We start from the raw sequence: 15,686 nt of genomic DNA, 5'->3' as shown, positions 1-15,686 counted from the left end.
TATTTATTGCCGATAACTGGCAAAATTCTAAACATGTGTCTCCCCCCTTCCCCTCCCACTTCCCTCTCACTTCACCATAATGGTGGCGGTGCGCTTCGGTACTTTTATATTCAGGACTGCACTACTGGTCGGGACCCGAAACAATGAACATATGTACATTTTTAACATGAAAAAAAGGAAGAATATTTATTATTATTTTTAATTAATAGTATAAACAATGCCGGGAATCGAATCGAATACCCAGTGAATAGCAGTCAAACACGCTTAGCTACGAGGCGGAAATATAATGCATTATCATCCTCTCCTTACGGGGAAGCTGTAGTGAATCTATCTACTACGTGTTTTTAATAATATATTAGTAATATTTCACAGAACTAGCTACTCGGTACTTAGTCACCGGTAAGTTGTAACCTTCAGGTACTACTGTAGTGTCTACATGACACTTGAGTCAACTAAAATGACATTGATATTTACGACAGGCGAGTGTGACAGTGTATTCGTGTTTAGCTACCTTTGTTCCAGACTGACAAGAAATATTACCTGCCTAGGGCTTTATAAATCCGAATAATATTCATTGTACTACGGCGGTGTTGGGTGCGTTAGCACTTAACTAAAGAAACGTCTTCGTGCCGAAAATGCAATAAGCACTGAGTTTAGTTTACTTACAAATTTGCACTATGCTAACATTAAAACCAGCAAATAGGCAAATCAATTCAAGGCAACATTAAAACCGGTCTATAAAGTATACGAATGAAGATATTATCAGGCGTATTCTAGTAGTAATTATGATTATGGATAACTTACTCAGCGCTTTTTTCGTGATATAATAAATACCTCAAGGGCGCTTTACAAAGTGATTATATAAATAAATAAATTTAATTTTGACTTTTTGAATGTGTAATGTAAGTAAAATTATTTATTTTGTTATCACATGCTACGGACTTATTCAAATGATTTAGCGAACAAGTGGGTTTCAAGTTTTTTCACTTCTGGTGGGAGAGCATTACCATAGGGCCTGCGACCGCAAATTTGTGTTCACCGAATTTATTGCGCTGGTTGCCTAAAAGTATAATAACTTTTCCTCTCGCCGTAGATGTAGCTGATCCAAGCGTAAGACGTCTGTCAGCTAGTTCATCTGGAATGCAAAAAGTTCCCTTAAATTTTCCGGAGTAGAGTTGTGCAGTGAATTATACATAAGCCAACAGAGTTTTTATTCCACCCTCTGTAGAAAACGTAGCCAGTGTAATTTCTGAAGTAGTGGAGTGATATGACTGAATTTAAAGATCCCAAAAATAAGTTTCGCTGTGGAATTCAATACATACTGTAGGCGAGTCGTTTTATTCATTTGTATACCTGCCTAGATACCATCACAATAATCGTAATTTCCCTCCACACCCAGTGGTGCATAGAGCACTGTTACATTTGTTGCGTGAAGGTATGGTGATCAGCCTTTTCAAGTCCCAGTACAGGAACAATGAAATTTTGCAGTTTAAATTATTGACATTTAATATAAATTAAAAATTAATATTTCATGTCCTGCCAGGAATCGCACCGAGGACCTCAAGAATGATAGACGAAAGGGTCAACGACTACACTACGAGGCGAACTTATCTCCACTCAATTTCCTTATTCTGGATTTTTACCTGAGAGCGACAATCAAGTTAAAAACACTCTTCATTCGTCCAGGATTCTGTTTCTGTTTCACACTCATAACTATATTCTTCATCTGCCTGGACACAGACACGATATAATTCAGATTAATCTAACTTACACCCAATACTTATAGTTCGGAATAAAAGAGAAATAATTAGGTACCCTGTATTTTTTAATTCCTACCCTTTTTCTTTTTCTCAGGGTTCTTTTGCGTTTTTATGATTGCTCATTGACCCAAAATATTTCAATTGAGGGAGCCATTTTCAACGAGTTATCAAAAATTCGTTTTTAGAAAATGGGAATCAAGTTTTGGTATTTAACCTTGGACCTCTGGTGCATGAAACTGCGACACTAGCCTCGAGACCACAACCCTGTTCTTCTTTCCTTTTGTTGACTTATATTGTATTATGTATTTATATGCACAAACACACTTAGTATTTGTTAATTTATCCATTTTAGTTTGGCATTTTACAAACGCATTTGAACTTCGCTGTAACCTGTAACGTATTTACTTTACTGATTGGTACAAATAAAATTGCACGGAAAGTTAAAAAAATAACGATGTACTCGTACGATATGCTTCTCTCTTCTCAGGAGAGAACACTTTCCATTCCTCGACACAGCAAATCTTTTTTTAGCTATTTCTTTTCTGTTTAAGGTGCAAGGCTTTGGAATAAGCTACCTCTTCATATAAAAATGCGCCTTCTCTAGCCACCTTCAAGGAACGCCTAAAACATGACTATATATCTTTAGAATCCTGACCTCCCTGTATTTTATTGTTTTCTAAAATATATATTTTATTCCTTTCCTTGGTTCCTCTTTCTCTCTCCTTCCAAACTCATCATATATTTTTTTTAAAGGATTAATCCGCTAAGCCTCTATTTAGAGGCTTGTCAGCAGGTGGGAAAGAGGGGATATGAAAGGAGGTTATGAAAAATACATTACAACCCCAGACCAATTGAGAAAAAATCGTTCTTGAATTTTTTTCTTGCAAATGGCGGGAATCGAACTCGCCACGCCAGTTTCACAGTTAGCTGTCTAACCAACTGCGCCACGGCACCTGTCTGATATCTGGTTCTACATTTCTCATCCTTTAATATGATAACATAATGTACTTTTATTTAAGTTAATATGTGCAATTCTATCACCCCATTAAAAACAACTGTTATTTTTAATTAATTATGTTTTTTTAATGTATGTGTTTTTTGACAGATATGTTATTTTCGTTTTTTTAGTACAAATTTTCGACCCAACTATTCTTTTGATCAGTCTGTTTTTTGGTTGGCTGGAAGATATTGCTTTTAGCGATAAGTCCGCCAAAGTATTTATTTTATATACTTGAAGATTTAAACAAATAAATATGCAAATGTATCCTTGTACTCGTATGTACAAACGTAATGAATCGTAAAAATTAAGCCTAAATTCTAAAAAACCGTATTTGATACTACGCCAGTAGCAAATATAAATAACGCCTTAGTTTATGTTTTCTCAATCTGTAATAAATTTGGTTATCAAATCAATTAATAATAATGGTTTTACTTCAATTTCAATAATTTGGATGGTGCAATCTTACGCTTCAGTCGCCGTCATTTCAGTCATTTGCCAGTCTTAGGACTGAGAAAAATATTTTAGGGAAGAAACATAAAGTAGTATATATGTATGTAATTCAATTTGAATTCATCACGATATATTTTTTAATAAAATTCGAAAATTGGAATTCTAAAAATATGAAAACTGATATTTGTATTAAAATATTTTAATACAAATATCAGTTTTATGTTTTAGAATAGGTTTAAATAATTACATTTTACTAATATTTTCGTGTTGATTTCGCATAGATTATCATAATTTATTTGTTTATACTTAAAAACACGAAGTGTATCATACGTTAGGTGAATAGATATTAAGTTGTAGGTATGAATAGGTAGTAAAAAACTCGTGTAAAGTACCCAACAAGCGAAATATACTATAAAAAAGTTAATATTATTGGTACATTTTGTATACTTGTCGATTAAATTATTTATATTTTCTTGAAGGTTGTATATTTTTTAATGGCACGTGTACTTATTTCTATTTTTTAATATTTTTTTGTTTGTCAGCTTCATTTTTTATAGTTTTTTTTTTTTTTAATAATTACCCGAGTTAGAAAAATTGAGTTGCAAAATTGTTTGCAAATCTATTTTTTTTATTCTGAAAATTGAAAGATACATTTCAAGGTGTGTCTTATGGTTCGATGCGTCTTATCGTCTGCAAAATACGGTAGTTCAAACACTTTTTATTGAATTTTTTTCTTCTTTTATCTAAGAATAACATTTTATATCATATATATTTTTTAAAATTTCAACAGTATGGTTTTAGCAAAACTTTAATGCTATCAAATGGCCAATATGAACTTTAAAAATCTATAACACAAGTTTTAAAAAAATAGTGTATATTTATATAATTTTTATAATATCATTCATAGTCCTTAAATTTAATGCTAAATGTATATACAGTAGACAGGTTGATAGTTTTCAATTCATTTTTCAGATATCTGATCCTTTTATAAATTCGGTAAGCCATTTTACACATTTTTAAATTTCTGAAAACACTCCTCACCATTTTCGAGTGTTAGTGTTGAATGTTGATAAATACATTTATATATTTGTTGATATATCCAGGCTTGTCTATATCTATATAGGACATAAAACCTAAAATAAACCTAAAAAACCTCTACAGGTCCAGTAAAAAACATTAATATTCAAATGAGAAGGTATGGTTGTGATTTCAAAGCTCTACCAACATAACCCTTTTATTTTTGTCTGAACAAATAACTCAACTTTGCCGACGTTATATATTATATCAAATTAAATGTTAAACACCCACTCTATTACATTATCGAAAGAATTTTAATTTAGAAAAAACAAATACATAGTGTTTTAATGAATTATTGTGTAACTTGAAGCGTTGGACTGGTCATTTTATTTATTTAACTTTTTGTACATAATGTTATTTGTACATTGGCGGGCTTATTGCCAAATGGAAATTTCTTCCAACCAACCAATAAAATAAAAGTTTTATTTTTATAATTCAAGTTACAGAACATATTCAATATTTTTTTTTATTAAAAAGCTAAAGATATATTAAAATAGAAATAAACGTAATAAATTACCTTAAATCAAAACTATTACTCAATGGGAAAAAGGAAAAAAGAGGAAAGAGGAAAGGAGGAAAGGAGGAAAGGAGGAAAGGAGGAAAGGAGGAAAGGAGGAAAGGAGGAAAGGAGGGAAGCAGGAAAGGAGGAAAGATTAAGGAAGAGAAAGGAGATGTTTCTTCAGACGTGATTTAAACAGAGATAATGTAGTAACTCTCGTGATTTTATAACTGCGCTTCTGTTAAAAGTGTTTATTTGTGAAGATCAAGTGCCGAAATTTAACTATTTATTAAAAAACAATTTCCGTATGATATAGTGCTACCTATCTATGTTCATTTAAAAATACAAATGATACATATTTTCCCGTATCACGTAAAATTACTCGAATATCAAAAGTAATACACAAGTATATCTGACATCTTAATCAAAGTAAAATAATAATAATCAGAAATTTTAGGCGGGAAACATGCGTTTAGTAATAACAAACAAAATTAAAAAGAAGCGGATATACTCGTATTCCTTGGTACCTACACTCTACACTACGCACACAGATGCGTTTCTACTATCATCTCCCAGGGAAAAGCCAAATGTGAACCAAGTGTTTTTACAGTAATTTACTAGGAAAAAGACAATAGATCCTGTTTACTGCACACCAAAATAAAACAATTGTCTTGTTAACCTTAATAATAAGTTAACGAATGGTATCTTTGTTTAGTTTTTTTATATTTTACTTTTTGTGCTGTTACATGTTCACTTAATTGCCATACTTACTAGTTCTTTGCTCAATGTATTATTATTGCGTTTCTTAAAATAATTTTTTATTATTAACTTTTTAAAATCATTCTACTGTTGTTGAAATTCCATTTGTCGATGCGTTTTGAAGCTGCAAGACTTTTTGTGATGTTAGCTATCATATTATTTTTTATCAAAAACAGTCTAGAGTTTCAACCGCCCATGTGCTCAGTAGCTGCAAGACGTTCTGTTATCTAGCTCATATATATCATAATTGTAATATATCATAATTGGAGACGAGGAACTAGAATCCCAACCGTCCATGCGCTCTGTTGCAGCAAGACGTGTTGGGATATTTATTTATTGTACAGCTCCCTCGAGGTGATTTTCACAAAAATGGCGCTATATAAATTATCCAAAAATTATTATTATTATTATTAACATCTTTTTACCTTCGTGTAACAAAATAAATGGTCGAGATACGCCGCGATTGGTGTACCAATGCAGTGCCCTATGCACTATTAGGTGCGGAAAGGGAATAATTATGATTATAATTTATTTTTATTTATTAAGGAAAAACAACAGTTGTTACAAAAGAATACAAAATATAAAAAATAGTACATACATCCAGTTAAAGTTTTTCACAAATATAATGAGAGAACATGTTACACAGTAAAGAGAAAAATAATATATTACATAAGACATGAAAAAAAAAACTTTTAAGCAGGTTAAGGGATGAGGAAATAGAGTGGAGGAGTGGAGGAGAGGGATTTACATAATATAGTTGACCAATTCAAAATTTTGATATTATAATACAATAAACATAATTAAAGGAACATAAACTTATTACACACTGACAAATGTTTTATAATGATATTATGACTGATGATATAATTATAGAAAATCATGATTTACAACCCCTGCTTGCATTTGTACATAACATAGAAATTTGTTTAGTCTCCCACCAGTCTGACGATGTCGGTCACGACGAAACCCGTTCACTGGTAAAAGAAATATAAATAAATGTGGAGTAAAACTATATACTTTCGTATTTTTATTATTATAATTAAAATGCAGTCCCACAAAGAAATTTCAGTAGAAAAACTCAATCTAATACAGACCGAATTGTGAATGTAGCGCAGTGTGTAAAGTAGTCGCGTAAACTAGTTATTGACTGAGTATAAGCACTGTAAATGCCCAGACTTCCATATTCTTTCCCTAAAGTGTTCTCCATCTCTGGTGTGACCTATTTTTAACTTGTACGTATATAAAAGCAACGTTCCTGGTATTTGTTCATATTTTCAATTGATAAAACGTTAAAAAAGCGAAAACTGAATCTTTTAGTTTTCAGTACAACCCTGGAAGTGGAACCCGGTAACCGTTCATACTTTCCTTTACTCGAGAAAATGAGCTTCCTTTCATTTGAAGACTAACTTATTTTAAGAGAAGATTTATTTTTCCTCGGATACGAGAAAATCTCGTGTGTGTGTGCGCGCGCACTGCAGTTTATTATGTCGGTGTGTGTGAACTCGCGCGGATCAAAAGCGCATGCAACAGAACATCGGCCTGCCCAAAATAGAGCGAAGGGCCACCTCCCTTCTCTCTCTGTCCCACGCTGGCGAACGCGACTATGCCGGGCCGGCGAGGGGGGCGGGAGGAGAGGGAAACACAAAGGGCTCTAGCGCGCGGGGGACGGAAAACTCGCGGGGCGCGGGGTATCGGGGTCCCCAGGAAAGCACATCGTCCGCGCCGCTGCAGTTTGCCCTGTTCGGTCGGCGTGAGCGCACGCTTCTCCCAGTATCGCCGCTGAATGATCTCTCGTACGTCCGTGTGCGCGTGTGAATAAACTAAGTTTAAACTGAAAGCCGGATACTCCGCATTACGATCACCGCCTTAAAAGTGCTATTATAATCGATAAGTTGATATTTTAGTGATAAGGTAAAATAGTTTGCGAATAATCAGTTGTAAACGTAAACACTGGTGCACGGGGATCTCCGTCAGTGTGTTGGTGTCGGGACGCAGCGCGGGGGAGTGTGTTCACTTCCCGGGCGCGGATCGATGCGACGTGCCGCGTGACGTCACGACCGAGAGCTACACGGTAAGGGCCAGCCCTGTAGACACTAGACTTCCTCCTCACCGGGCACCTACCTGCGCCCTGTTCCCTGCCACCTACCTACCTGGGTCCGGCTCCGGCTCCTAGGTTCGCCCGCCTAATGAGATTCCACGTACATACTTATATACGCATACTTGTACATTTAGAAATACTCGTACCTGGGTACTGGGATTCCAAATCCAAATAAAAACTTAGCTTCGATTACTTGACGTTATTTGTTTTATCTATATCTACAATATTATTGCATTCACCCTCATTTAAAATTAAATTCGCAGATGCGAAATCCCTAAACGGGGTCGAGAATTCCATCCGTCCATGCGCTCAGTAGCTGCAAGACTTGTAATCTAACCTCTATTTTTATAAATATGTTTTTTTTATTATCATTAAAACTTCAACAACAAACAAAATATCATGTAAACGGGGGCTAGATTTTTCACTGCTCATACGCTCTGTAGCTGCAAGACGTGCTGGGATATTTATTTATTGAACCCTCAATGTCCGAGACTATATGGATTACCAAAAGTTCATAAAGATGGGATGCCATTAAGACCAGTTGTTTCTTTTAACTCTGCTCCTTCGTATAAATTAGCAAAAAAAGCGAATTTCCTCATAAAATGTATTCTAAAATTTAACCCTAGTCGGACAATAAAAAATTCGTTAGACCTTATCACTAAAATTAAAGACACTAATATCCCTAAAAATTCAGTTCTAATATCTTTTGATGTAGTAAATCTTTTCACTTGTATACCTATAAATGAACTTAAAAATGCATTAGACACATATATTTATAAAAAATTCTTAACGCCTCAATTGAAAAATGAGATTTCTCAAATTTTAAATGTTTGTATAGATCAAAACCTATTTAAATTTAACAATAAATATTATCTTCAGAAGAATGGTCTTGCCATGGGAAGTCCATTATCTCCAATATTAGCTGATTTTTACATGGACTATTTAGAATCAAAATTATGTCAAACAAAATTATTTGAAAATGTGCAATTTTATTATAGATATGTTGATGACGTCATTTGTCTTTGGAAAGGAACAAAAAGACAGTTAGATACATTTTTTAATGAACTAAATAACTTAAGTAATTCAATTAAATTTACGATGGAATATGGAGGAAATAAAATTAACTTTTTAGATTTAAACATACAAATAATTGACAGTAAATTTGACTTTAGCATTTATAGAAAACCCACATTTAGCGATAATATCATACATGCCAATTCACGCCATCATTTATCTCATAAATTGTCAGTTTTTCATTCAATGATACATAGATTAGTTAATATACCAATGTCTAATGAAAATTATAAAAAAGAAATAAACATTATAAAAATAATAGCATTCAATAACGGTTATGAAAAAAATCTCATTGACAAATTATTAATTAAAAAACAAAAAAGAAACTCAGTCAAAGCAATAGGTAACGGTTTATTACCAATAGATAATAAAAATGAATCAAATTATTGGGTAAAATTAAATTATATAGGAAACACAAGTGAAAAAATTAAAAAAATATTTAATAAAAATAAAATTAATGTAGCTATGTATAATAAAAAAACAATGGGACAATGCCTTGTTAATAATAAAGATAAGATCTCAACCTTAGACAAGAATGGAGTGTATAGTTTAAAGTGCAATGATTGTGAAGGTATATATATAGGTCAAAGTGGCAGATCAATAAAAACAAGACTCAAAGAACATATTGCCTCCTATAGATTAAAAAATGACAAATCTAATTTTGCAACACATTTAAACTCGCTTAACCATACTTTTGACAGCGAAAATAATATTAAATTACTACATTTTGAAAACAAAGGGAAAAAACTAGATAAATTAGAATCATTAGAAATCAATAGAATTAAACTTAATGCAGTAATAATTAACCAGCAATTGGAATTATCAAACTCCCCCTTACTTAAACCATTAATTTAATAAAGTTCCGTTTGATTTAACTATTTACTACTAAAATAATATAATTAACATGAAATTAACTATCAAAATGATAACTTCATTTCAAAAACTAATGTATTAACTAAGTATTAATCTTAAAATATTCCGTCAATCATCTTTAGGTATGTAAACTTGTTAATTAAATGTAATTATGTAATGAAATTATCTGTATTAACTAAGTATGAATCTTAAAATGTTTCGTCATTCATCTACAGGTATGTAAACTTATTAACTCTGTCTTAACTAATTATGAATTTTAAATGTTTCGTCATTTATCTTTAGGTATGTAAACTTATTAACTAAATGTTATTATGTAAACTCTCCTTTACTTAAACCTTTAATTTAATATAGCTCCGTTTGATTTAATTATTTACTACTAAAATTATGTAATGAAATTATCTGTATTAACTAAGTATGAATCTTAAAATGTTTCATTTATAGGTATGTAAACTTCCCTGTCAAAAAACCAAAGTATTTTCCAACTTTATCTGTTAAAATGTAGATTCCCCACACTGTTGTATTTCGCCATGTGTTCTCTTCCCACACTTTAAATAATAAAACTTAATCCCTTTCGGTCCAAAAACTCCCAAAAATGAATTGTATAGCAAACTAGTTGTAAATATTTATGTTTTCTGTCCCCTGTTAAAATATTGTTCTATCTTATCTCCAAAATATGTTAAGAATAGTATAAAAGCTGTAAACGTTGTAAACAAATCACCAGTCTTGAAGATGCCTACTTAGGCGAAAGCGCTCGTTGGTCAAAATAATAAAAAGTAAAACTAAACCAAGAAGTTTCATTGATAAGTTTATTTATAAATTTTATCATTATCATTAACTATGGAGTTTTATCAAGAAATATCAACAAAAAACATCAATATTATTGTACAGCGCCATTGAGGTAATTTTCACAAAAATGACGCTGTATAAATCATACAATTATAATAATAATATATAAACGAGTCGTCTATTTCCAAAACCCGCTATCTCCGCATTTTAGAGAAGGAAATATGGTAGTCTAGATAATCACAGGGCTTATGACCTGTTACTGGCTGTGTTAAATGGCTACTTTACATTCTGCAAAACCATTCTCCCTATGTTAGAACATCCATATTTCTTCAATGTACTGATTTTTGTGAAGTTTAAGAGCTCTGTTTATGTGGGTGGGATTCGCTGACTGAATAATTTTACCTTACTAGGCTACGCCTGAAAACTTTTGTTTGCTTGCTTCTTCTTTGACGCGTACCTAGATTTATTTATCTACATAAATTCATGATATATTAATAATTGCACGTTATATCGCGATCAATAATATACCTAAGTGTTCATAATTCAGGCATCCGGTATCCGGTGTAGTCAACGTCGATCCGGAAACTCCCTGAAAATTAATCACTCAACAGTTTTTCTTAGAATTATTGCTAAACTACTCCATTCGTTTTTCGTCAGAGGTTTTTTTTAGCTGTTGCAAATGAAATAATTCGTCATGGCATTGTATTACAACTTGGTTTTTAAAAAAATAATTTTTTTAAATAATTATTTTTTTTGAGGAATATTTGGTCCCTATTGTTTACCCAAATATTTTAATTTTCAAAGCATATTTCGTTACTAGCTTGTAATTGAAAAATGGGAATCGAGTTGTGGGATTCGAACCTCGGATCTTCGGTCCGTGAGTCCACAACCCGGTTGAATTCTATTAAATGAATTAATTGAATTATGAGTGTCTTTGGACTTATGACATTTACTGTTGTAGAATACACTAGAATTGTAGAATACAGATTTGATTTTAATAATTAAAAAAAAACAATTTCGTATGGATGAACTTATCTGATATTCAAATGATTGCAAATACGCTGCGATTGAAGTACGAATGTAGTGCCCAATTCACCATTATGTTCGTATAAGGATTAGGAGATGTTGATCATTATTGTTATGAAGCGCCGTTTTCGTAATATAAGAACTCTTTACAAAGTGACCCATGAATATAGACGTAAAATTTATGATTTTAGTATAAACGTTTTACTAAAACAATTTATTTTGTCATCACATGCATTTTCGCCTTTTGTAAAATATGAAATTTATAAAAATGCACATTCTCACTACCTATTTGAAAGCTCGAATTTTGAACTTAAAACTCGTATAACTGTAAAAGTATCGTTGTGTATCTAGGTTTCATAAGCATGCCTTCTAGGTATGTCGATTATTTGAACAAAAACGTAATAATGTTGCAATGACCGTCCTACGTACTTTGCATTAACCACAAATGGGGGCTTATCTACTTTTTGATTGCGTCACAAGATTTCTGTGTAAAAATGCCGGTAATTATTTCGTAGAAGCCTACTCATTTTTAGGTATTTATCATAATGTACGTGATGCTGTGATGGCTATTGATGAGTTACTGATGAGTTGCCTTTTGATGAATAATTTTCCATTGTTTTTTTTCAATTTGAAATTTACCGACATGGAGCCCGTAGAGTTACGAAATTGACGCGCGTATAGAGATAACTCTCTATACATATCCGAGCTAAAAAGTCGTCCCCAAAGGAAAGGGAATGACACGCGATGAATGCAGAGGGAGCAAGTGTCGCACGTCATATTACGTCAACTTTGGCAAGCAATAGTTCCATTCAGCATGTCGCTCCCTTCCGCATACGCGTCACCTTTGTTTATCGTTTCACTATACACCCGACTAACTGACCAGGACACAGACAGAAGAAAGCTAGTAACATGTTAATAAAACGTTTCTTTTACATTAAAATAGCTATTTTAAACAAGTATTAATTAAGATAAAAACATTACTTATAGGTGAAAGATTATACCATCGCTTTTCCAGATCGATTTGTGCATTATCTTAGCGTACATATAGGCATTTTAGTAATTGCGAGGAGAAAAGTAGCCGGTGAACGTTCGCAACAGACTAAAGTTCGTTCTATCAAACATATGCCAACTGGCCCCAGGTTGAGGGAGCACATTTCGTACGCTCGTGTTTACTCTAGTTATATACGTCTATGATTTTAATGCGATTTTCACGTAGGCAATGTTCGATCAAAAAATATATATGATATTTGTGATTTTCCCGTTGTTTTTTGCCTCAAATTGTGTGAAATTAACTGAATTCTGATTTATTTCAGCCTGACATGCCAATACCGGTTTTGTGCTGGTTTATTTGTCCATTGAAGTGTTCTTGCCCAACAGACTCGGCTTAGTCGCGTCAAAGTTCGTTACCCATTCCGGAGAACTGAAACAGCTGATTACTGTTATGTCCGCTTTATGTCTTCATGAGTGTGTGTTAGTGTTTCTGATTCACGCTGTACGCTGTAGAGCAAAAATAAAATGGTTTTTACGCTATCTAGATCTGAGTTACAAGACATGATATATTTCTAGGGAAACCGGGTTGTATCTACGTTTATCTTTTCCGAAATAAACCAAAATGTTATTTTCTTTATCAAGAGTGTAAGCGTAACACGTAGTTCTATACAGAAGTATTTACTGTCCACCGACTTTCTATATAACTGTACGTAGTTGTAATTGACGTAAGAAAGGCGAGGATGGTTTGTAGGTCAACCCAGTGTGGGAGATATTTCTGACCTTGTCGTTATTACATCAGAATTCAGTTACTGTTTTTGGAGCAGCTATTTCCTCGATCTGGGTCATTTAGAGGATCTCTTTCTTATCTGTTTTTGATAAATGTGTATTTTCCCTCTTTGACAATATTTTTTTCTGTCATTTGCGCATAATCTCAAAAACAATTTTTTAAGCACGTATTCTAGAAGGGGGGGAATACAATTAGTATTTTCACTTCGCGAGGAAAATGTATACGAAAGTAAATGCCGTACCGATTATAACTATTTTTTTAAAAGAATACCCAAGATATTTATTTATTGTTATTACTGCAGCCTTGGAATTAAAAATTACGTTTCCTTAAGAACAGGGCTTTTGGTTTTGGTCAGTCGTTAGTTTTCTTACCTAATGCTATTTTATGAACTCTTCTAGTTAGTCCGCCGAGTGAACCGTTAAAGAATGCTGAAAATTGAGTTTCTGAGTCTAATTTTGACAGTTTTGTAAAGGTTTTTGTGATAATATAAAGCAGTCTTCTTCTCACGCGATACAGTTAATGAGATATTCAGTTGAATGGGTTTCAAGGAACGGTTTAAGCTTCTAAGTGTTTCTCTTCTTTCGGCGATGAGTAACGAATTGAAAGTCACATTTCGGCGTTACTTATAGCAATACAAAGGCTTTAAGGTTTGAATCTCTACGAGTCGGCCCACACACCGTCATACATCGAACAAAGCCGCGAACAGCTGTTCGTGTGTTTGGTAGGTCTAACTTTCACTGAGTGTTGCGTCAAGTATAGTGCATTAGTTTGCGCGAATGCATATTATCGGGTAAAATAAAACAATTTGTAATGTTAATATTCCCCCACTGGGTTACTTTGCGGGCATAAAATAGTACGATAAGCGCTATCTTTTGCATACAAAGATTTGCTTATCTGAAGAAATAAACATATAATTGGTTATTGATTTTGTGTGGTTTTATATTTCCAAGAAAATGTTGTAAATTTATAGCCAAGTGGGATGTTTTTCTATTTACTTTTGATTTTATGTGCACATAAGGTTTATACTTTTTAACTTCATGTTTTAATGAATGATTTATTTTCCTGTACCAATAAAGTCCATCCCAACACCGATAAAACATAAGAAACTTCAAAAAATTACGTATAAAAAACAACATTTCATAAAAGTTATAGCGTCGCGATAGTAGAACAACGAAAGATGTGCCAAAAATGGGACATTGACTTTTTTTATATTTGGTCCTTAAAAGGTTTTACATTCCAGGTTTGTAAAAAATAAAATATGTATAACTAACCCACGTGTTAAAGGATACACTTTTGTTCCTATCGAGTGGTGATATACGAGTAAAGTGTCAAAAAAGTTTTTCAACCTCTCATGTAACGTCGAAGAAAATCACACGCGTCGTTGTACTACGATCATGGCGATATATACAATCATTTATTTTTATGAAATGTTATGGTTGCATTATTTTAGTAAATTTCACCATAAAATTTTTCGTAGATAAAATAATAATGTTATAACAACGTATTTTAACATAATTATAAGAATCGTCCTAAGCGGAAAAAAATACGAAGATCTTTGATATTCAGAGGAATAAAAAATATGACAAAAAATTTATGACTGCTGACGAGTAATAATTATTGTAATACCTTTTATCAAAATTGTTTTATTGCCACTAGAAATAATAAATTGTAGTAGTACCTACTCGTCCGACCAAAAAAACATTGCTTGATTTTTAAAATAATTATCTTGCGTTGTGTTTAAAATATATAGATTTACCTCCAGCTTTGCACCTGCGGGAGTTTAGGGGTCTGTATTATGTAGTTAATAGTCGGCCAACATAATCCTTAATCGAATACGACCAGTCAATCATGTCCAACATTGTACCTGTAGTATTATTAGTAGGTGTACGTATTTTAATACATATTATATTCGTCGGATAGTCCGTACCCGGAATGCAGGCGGGGTCGTTGACCGCCCCCGCCCACCCGCTCCGCCCGCAACATTGTACGTGTAGTCGTGTAGTGTATAACGTACAGCGAGGCTCGTAGCTCACCGCGTTTCGTCCGCGGATTTCACCTTAATCCACGGTAATCACTTATTTCCCGACCGTACGTGCTACGTACAGTTTAATCCCTTCTTACTTCGTCCCATTTTTAGATGCATCCTCGGTTCCGAAGATACTATCAGTTAATTTTCCATCCGAAAATTGTAATTTTTCTGTTTCTTTTTTTTTAATCCTCAATATTTTGTATGGAAAATTCGCGCTGATCCTATCGATAAATCGCCCACTGTCTCTTTTTATTCGGAGCTTAGGAAAATTCATGAAAACGGTACATATATATTCATAATAGTCCATATCTCTTGGATCGTATTTCAATCAATTGTCCCGTAAAGTCAACACAAGTTCATTTTTTTATAATTCATTGCCCAAAAAAAAATTATGTTCAAAACTCGTTTATTTATCGTTGCTGCTCCAAATTTAATTTACTTTGTCCCCATTTATATATTTTTAATACAAAATTTTGTG

At 33.0% G+C, this 15,686-nt stretch overlaps 1 protein-coding gene across 2 annotated transcripts in view; it reads left to right on the top strand.

The window, feature by feature from the left end:
• The window catches only part of Utx (Utx histone demethylase), a 122,564-nt gene that overhangs the window by 39,839 nt on the left and 67,039 nt on the right, over nt 1-15,686 (top strand). Inside the window, exon 1 of one of the 2 annotated variants that reach the window (XM_088232304.1) lies at nt 7,273-7,616. The exons of the other annotated variant lie outside the window; for it this stretch is intronic. The gene's annotated coding sequence lies outside the window, so the exon portion shown is untranslated. Of the gene's footprint in view, nt 1-7,272; nt 7,617-15,686 lie in introns of those variants that run through there. 2 annotated transcript variants of the gene reach the window in all.

This window comes from Micrasema longulum, unplaced genomic scaffold, assembly GCF_059751315.1.
Source record: "Micrasema longulum isolate JH-2025_06_02 unplaced genomic scaffold, ASM5975131v1 h1tg000971l, whole genome shotgun sequence".
Classification (NCBI taxonomy): Eukaryota; Metazoa; Arthropoda; class Insecta; order Trichoptera; family Brachycentridae; genus Micrasema; species Micrasema longulum.
This window is presented reverse-complemented; position numbering and strand designations above follow the sequence as displayed.